Raw genomic sequence first — 7,910 nt, 5'->3', positions numbered from 1 at the left:
CCCCACCTCCTCACTCATCTCACTGGCAGTCTAGGGGGTCTTTTCTTTCCTTCACTCCTCCTTTAGACCAAGATTCACTCACTTCTGACACGATGTAGTGTGAGAACAAACACGGAGAGACATATTTTAATCAGCAACTGCAGAACTCTCTAACCATCAAATTCCTGTGTTTATTAAGATCCCTGCTGCAACACATCCTAGTCCTTTCTGGTAACAGTGGAGGACTAGGAACTCTGTAACTACTCCACAATTATAAAAAATTCATCTGGAGTAAACTACTGCTTGTTTTATACAAAGATGCCTTCTTAGTCCTCATACTTCCCTGTTGCATTATCATAATATATACACTATACTGTATTTAATGCAAAATGAAGTCAATGCAACTGTAAAGATGCACTGATAAAAATCAGTCAGGAGAAACAAACACCAATGTTCTAGCAGCAACATGAAGTCAACTGTGTTGCACATCCAGTAAGTTTTGTGATGCATAGTTTACAACAAACAGTAACACATTTAACCAGGCAAACAGAATCAGAAAATACCACATATCGACTGAAGACCCATTGAACATTGCTGCTAGAATCATCCTTTGTACAGGCCTAGCCTGTGCCTAGCCCTGCACAAGTACATAAAACTGTGCAGAAGGGATTCATGGAATCTTTCTTCCCCCTCTTACAGCTTTCCACAAACAAATCAGAAATCCTTTAGCCTAATGGTTTGCAAGTGTTTCCATATGGCGCTAGCCTCCCCACTTCCAAATCAGGAATCCTGTCTCATTTAGCAATATGGGAAGAGCCCACTGTTGGCAACCCCTTAACATCATGACCTCCAGGTTGAGAACCCCCCAGTTAAACTATTCAAATCCTTCTTAACCGAACCTGCCTTTCACTATAGAATCCCATTAGAGTCTATATTACATGGATGTTTGGGTTCCCAGTTGTATCAGCTTTGTTTAAAAGTGAGTATTTGTTAAATAGCTTTGAGTTAAATGACGGAGAACAGAAGAATGAAAAATTATTTGTATGCACAATACAGGGTTATATGTGCTTTGCACAAGGCCAATAATCAATGCATAGTGTAGGCATATTTTTGAAGATGGAGTCTATGGTCTGTCCACACAGATGAACCCTGCACTGTCTGGACCCTAAGTAAGGTTACGCATCAGTGCAGGGGTCTTCCCTGTTTGCTGGGCTGGTCCAACCATTTAGGTGACCTAGGCAGTCACCTAGGGTACTAGGATTTGGGGGGCACCATTTTCTTTAGCAGCGACTGCAGCGGCCAGATCTTCAGCTGCCTGGTCGCTGCCAGCATTTAGGTGGAGGGAGCTGGGGCAGGGGAGCATGGGGAGGGAGGGCTGCCTGCAGCAAGTAAGCAGGGGGGCGGCATGCAGGGGAACTCCCTGCCCCAGCTCACTGCTGCTCTGCCTCCTCCCCAAGCATGCCGTCGCTGCTTCACTTCTCCTGCCTCCCAGGTTTGTGGTGCCTAAGCTGATTGGGAGGCGGGAGAAGTGAAGCAGCGACGGCATGCTTGGGGTGGAGGCAGAGCAGGGGTGAGCTGGGGCGGGGGGGGCCTCAGGGTGGAGGCTGGGGGGTGGGGCATCAGGGCGGAGTTGGGGAGCTGCCATGGGAGGGGCCTCAGGGAGGCATGGGGGGAGGGCGCAAGGTGGAAGTTTTGCCTAGGGCGCGAAACATCCTTGCACCGACCCAGCCTGTATGGAGCTCTTTGTGGGGTCAGGATTTGAAAATGGCTGTGCTCCAGCTGACATAGCTAGCATCTGTACCTAGGCTTGCAGACAGAACCGGGAGAAGAAGAGGCTGATAACTGTTAATGAGAATGTTCTGGCTTCTAAGCTTCTGCTACGATTGCCTTGCTGCCCTAGCTCCTTGCGTTCTCATCGGGGCAATGGAGAGCCTGGGTGGACTTATCTTGTAGTTGCAGGCATAGTGGTGCAAAGCTGTCCAAATTCAGGTCATGCCTGATGGGTCTGCATGGAGTTCTGGGAAGCCCAGCCTATGACTTCAGGGACTGTGAAAGGTACAATGAACTGTTATCCCGAGAAACACAAACAAATGCAAGTATAGCAGGAAATCATGTATTTCCTCATTTAATGCCAAGAGCAAGTTTGTGCTTGCATATACTTAGCACTATTACTGTTTAATATTATGTTCACCTTTTATTTTAACATTGCTGACCACACAATGTAATACCGCAAGTAAATAACATTGGCTAAAAGTGGCTGTTTCAAATCACACATGTACTGTGGAGATGGCTTCACAGTGCAGGGCTTCCTGGCAGATTTTGCAGTTCCTTCAGTGCAGGAAACAAGTTATAATGTAGCATTTTGGGACATGTCCATGAGTTTCTTATTGCTGGCAATGCCGTAAACTATAATTTTCCGAATAGTATGTTATGGAACCAAATAGGCTATGCACAAAGAATCAAAGGCAGGAAAAGCTAAGCCTGCATTATTAGACCACCACCCACTAAATAGTAACATCTTGAATAAGCATGCCAAGTTGGCTGGACTGTTTTAATTATGAGGATATGCATTTCAGTGTGAGACTCCTTGCTAAGTCCTTCATGTCACACTGCTGACTAGCTAACAGCATAAGACTGCTGACAGCAGATTACTCTTCTTCACCAGTCCCACTCCAGATGGCTTGAGTTCACTCTAGCCAATATGAAAAAAGAAACATTAAAAAAAAAATTCTTAATGTTGCCGATCTCACAGAACAGAGTTTCAAGGGACCCTGCCTTCTTGAAGGCTGGTGTCTGTTCAGAAAGCATTGTTCTGCTGTAATAAATAGCACCAGCTGGGTTCTCAGATGTCTTTCTATGGGCAGATTTGCCTGGCAGTAGTTTACTCCACATGCAAATTATTAAATTTTCAGCAACTACAAGTTTAGGATAATTTTATTTTTAAAATTGCTTGTGTTAGAATAAAATATTCTTCAGCTTCATTTCCTTTTGGAGGGAAAAACTGGAATTGGGGTGTTGCATACAAAAATCCTGTGTTGGTGTAGGGAGCATTCTGAGTAGATGGTGCAGCTTCTTAGTGTATTCCTCAGTGGGATCTGAGGAAAGTGGCCTGTAGAATTTGGTATTAGAGAGTTGTCTGGCAGCCTCCTTATGGTAGTCAGACCTGTTCATGACGACAACAGCACCTCCTTTGATTATAATGTTGGGGTTGTTTCTGAGGCTGTGGATGGCATTGCGATCTGCATGACTTAGATTATGAGGCAAGTGATGTTGTTTTTCCACAATTTCTGCCTGTGCACATCGGCGGAATCATTCTATGTATAGGTCCAGACTGTCATTTCGACTCTCAGGACAAGTCCATGTGGAGAATGACAAAACTCCAGAACCAATAGAGACCCTCACCAGAAATCCAAAAGAAGAGAGACAGGAGACAAAAACCTGTAGCAAATATGTTAAGAAGCTCTTTGACACGTGAGCTAGGCTGTCAGCCTCAGCACCCTTCTGAATGAACTGTTGTCCATATCACATAAGGATCCCTGTCAGTCACTGCAGAGATACCAAAGATTGACTAGACAAGGAAGTTGCATTATTATCAAGGTGGTCCCTCCACACTGCGCTGGGGCACACTGGAAAGTCATTGTAGGAAAGCTTTTACTGCAGTTACCTATACCATATCCAATCTGTGGATAGACACTGGGTTTCAGTCTCCAAAGCTGTCTCATGAATACTACAGTCATACATTTCAAAACAAAATAAAACCCCAAAACTCTTTAGAAATAGGAAGCCATCTGCAAAGGAGGAACAGGAAGCGAAAATCCAGGATATCACAGACCTATGATTATTTTCCTCACAGATCTTTTTAAGAAAAGGAAAAAGGGAGACACACTTGGAGAAACAGGGATTTATATCACAGTTCAGAGTGGTGATTCAGAACAATAATCTTATGCTCCCCTCAGCTATACAATTACAAGAATTGATAGAGCAGCAAAAGCATGAACAGTGGGCATCTTATAGCTATCTATAGGTATCTATACAACAGTATAGGGTATATCCTACCCATTCTCTGTGCCCAAAGCAGTCCATGATATGAGCAGAACTGACAGTTCTGTGCTGCTGGGATGTTGGGGTTAGGGTGCCAGGGCTGGGAAAGAAAGAAAGAAGTTCCAAGCTGAAGTCTAAGGAGTGGAGGGCTGTGGGATACTGAGTGCATCAATCCAGGGCTGTCAGTCAGCAACCTGTCATGAATGAGCGCTAACTTTACACATACAAATGATTTATACATCTAAAATAGAACTACTTCCACTAGGGTAAGCTTTGTGTTTATGCAGCACCTAGAACAATGGGGACCAGATCCATGACTGGGGCACCCAAGTGCTACCACATGTGTGTATTTATTATTCATCTTATTTCCATGCAACTTCACTGGACTCCCAGACTAGGCTACAACTAAAAGCATGTCTTGATAGAAAGGTGGATTTTTTAAAGAATGTTAGCTAGCATGTTCCAATTAACATATATTAGACTTCTAATGTAGGTAAAAGGAGGTTCATTTTTTAGCATGGTAACTGGTTGAGTTAAGCTGGGCTTCAACTTGACCAGCGAGCACCCACCAAACTAAGGTATACCTTGCCTTATCTACACTAGGATTTTAGAACACATTAGCACATTCTAACTAACACATTACTAATGTAATCTAAGGAGGAAACCTGTCAGCTTGAAGACTTGCAGATGCACTAACATGAGAGCAGTCCATCAGCAGACCACTGGGAAGTGCTTCATGAATCAAGGATTGGGAATCACTGTTACAAACAGAGATGGAGTTGTAAGTAGAGTGTTCACTGTGAAACCAGCTTTTGGCCATGGTCCAAACTAGTCCTGGATTATTCACCTTCAGAACACATGGCAAAGCCCAGCTTTTTGCCTGGGCTTTTGAAAAGAATGCAGTCTGTTTATTTTAGGAAACAGCAATTTTGATGAAGAAAGTTTTTCTACTTACTTGAGACAGGGATGGAGTTGTCTTGGGATTCACTGCTGGTTTCAGTTGTATTGGTTCTTTAAATGTTAAGTGCCCGGTGTAGTACATAGGTGCCTTCTTTAGGTCATTATAAATTGATGATTCAACATTTTATCAAGAAAAGACTAAAAAAACCAGATCTTCTTGAAAACTGGAGTGTTAAACCTCAGAAAGAACGGAAGGGTAATAACTGGTAACTGTTCCTACCAGAAATAGTATTATTTACTCAATGCAAATCAATAAAGCAAAAACATTAACATTTAGATTATTTCTTCTAGAAAATGCCTGAGGCTAATCCATTTTAGTACAATAGGTTTTATGATAAGAAAGAGGAAATAAGAGAATCATCGACCTCTATTTCTCAAGGTTTGTGACAGTGCAGTGTTTTTTTTAACTTCCATGTGAGAATGTCATTGACACTTTAACACTTGCATATAGCTGAAAGCCTACTATAGAATTGTGTTTAGCCAAGAACCTCAGCCTGCTTTCACTGAGAACTATATACTCCTGCTCCCCATCTTTTCAAAATTAACTAGAGAACATAATGCTAAAGAAGTGCCTGGCTACATTCCAGTGTGTTCCTTGTGTGGAGACATTACAAATAAGATAACAGAAACATCTGCAAACAAACTTAAGAGATAATTAAATGGTTTTGTTCTTGGTGAATTTGCTTTTTTAAAATGAGGAAATAACCCTTTTTGAAAGTCTAATCTTTCATTTTTAAAATTCAAACCAGTAACCACCTGGTTTTCATTTCCTGGTCTCCTCCTCCTGTCTCAGCCGTGTGCTGTGCAAAAAACAAAGAGTCCATTCTTTAATTGTGAATTTCAGATGCCTTTAACCTCTGTTCCATTACTAGTGCCTTGGAATCTGGAAAAAGCTAATATACAATATCTGCCTTTATTAGTTAAAATAATAAATGGCTAGTTCCACTTTAAAAAGAAATCATTTATTCTCTGGGCCTATCAGAGTTTGGACAGCCTCAGAGCTTTGTACTTTGATAGACAAAAGACAAATGAAAGACTTTTCAGTCAAAATAGCTGTATTAGAACAGTACATTGGTATTTGACAGTCTCAGGTTGAAGGTTACCTATCTGCTTTTCAGTTAAATGGATGAGAGAGACAGACTTTTTAAAGTTGGTTCCTACTGAAAGTAGTACCTAGTGGCTTAAACAGACACACTTTTACACAATTTTCAGCATATAAGTAAATACCAATTCCACAGCTATATGCCCTGGCTCTTGAAAGGGAGAATCACAAGGTTTAAAGGTTGGTTTTGCATCTCTTCACAAAGTAGTTTCTTCAATAACTGAAAAAGTTTATTCTCTTGAGTAAGTAACAGCTAAACAGAAGAAGTAAAAGTTGAGTTGGATGCAGCACTGTGTTTAAAAATTTTACACCTCTACCCTGCTATGACGCTGTCCTTGGGAGCCAAAAAAATCTTACTGCGTTATAGGTGAAACCGTGTTATACTGAACTTGCTTTGATCCCCTGGAGTGCGCAGCCCTGACCCCCCAGAGTGCTGCTTTACTGCTTTATATCCAAATTCATGTTATATCAGGTCGCGTTATATCGGGGTAGAGGTGTACTTGGACAACACAGCAATCACACTAGCAAGTTTGAGGAAGAGAGCCTAGTAGCACAGTATCTTGTGAAATATATACTTTGAACAGACAATGAATAGATCTCTGGGCTCAGTCCTGTCTTCAGTTACACCACACAACTCTGGAAAATCACATAGATTTAAACGACAAAAGAATTTAACCCAGAGAGACACACCCACCAGGGCCGGCTCCAGGCACCAGCCCAGCAAGCAGGTCTTTGGGGCTGCCAACGGCGAGGGGCGGCACATCCAGGAATTCAACAGTGGGTCCCTCACTCTCTCTCGGAGTGAAGGACCAGACGCTAAATTGCTGCCGAAGACTGAAGCAGTGGCGATAGAGCTGCAGATTGCAATCATGGCTTTTTTTTTTCCTTTTTCTTTTTGCTGCTTGGGACAGCAAAAACCCTGGAGCTGGCTCCAGGGCTGGTGCAAGGATGTTTTGCGCCCTACACAAAACTTCCACCTTGCGGCCCCCCTGAACCCCTGTCCTGAGGCCCCCCCGCAGCAGCTCCCCCTATCCTCCCTGAGGCGCCCCCTCCCCCACGGCAGCTCCCCACCTGCCACCCTCTGCCCCGAGGCACCCCACCCCATCCCAGCTCACCCCTGCTCCGTGCATGAGCACCCCGAGCACACCCTCGCTGCTTCACTTCTCCCGCCTCCCAGGCTTGTGGCACCAATCAGCTTAGGTGACGCAAGCCTAGGAGGTGGGAGAAATGAAGCAGCCACGGTGTTCTGAGGAGGGGGCAGGGGTGAGCTGGGGCAGGGAGTTCCCCTGGTGCCGCCTCCCCCACCTAACTTCTGCAGGTGGCCCTCCCCATGCTCCCCTGCCCCAGTTCCCTCTGCCTAAATGCTGGCAGCAACAGGGGCGGCCAAAGATCTAGCCGCCGCGGTTGCTGCCGAAGAAAATGGCACCCCCCAAATTCCAGCGCCCTAGGCGACCGCCTAGTTCGCCTAAATGGTTGCACTGGCCCTGGCTGGCCCTGCATCCACATACCAAGAAGATTATAGGCAGTACTATTAGCAGGACTTGTAGTTAAGGTTGCCTGACACTTTGCATTAAGACCTATTTGCAGTTGCTTAGAACTGTGCCAAACTTTAACCATTTGGGATGAAGTTTCACATGTTGGTTGCCTACCTTAGCTTGATTTATTTTTTTTTCAGGTTTTTTGGGAAAAAATTGCTTTAGCTGTTTCCCCAAGAATGAGATTAGGGAGCAGTATGTTATTTTGCCCCTGTTTTAAAACAAACAACCCACAACCATTTTGCTGAGAGGCCATAATGCTTCCGTGCTTGCTACAGGGACTTAAAATTTGG

Source organism: Gopherus evgoodei, chromosome 11 (genome assembly GCF_007399415.2).
Source record: "Gopherus evgoodei ecotype Sinaloan lineage chromosome 11, rGopEvg1_v1.p, whole genome shotgun sequence".
Classification (NCBI taxonomy): domain Eukaryota; kingdom Metazoa; phylum Chordata; order Testudines; family Testudinidae; genus Gopherus; species Gopherus evgoodei.
Note: the sequence above shows the minus strand (reverse complement) of the source record.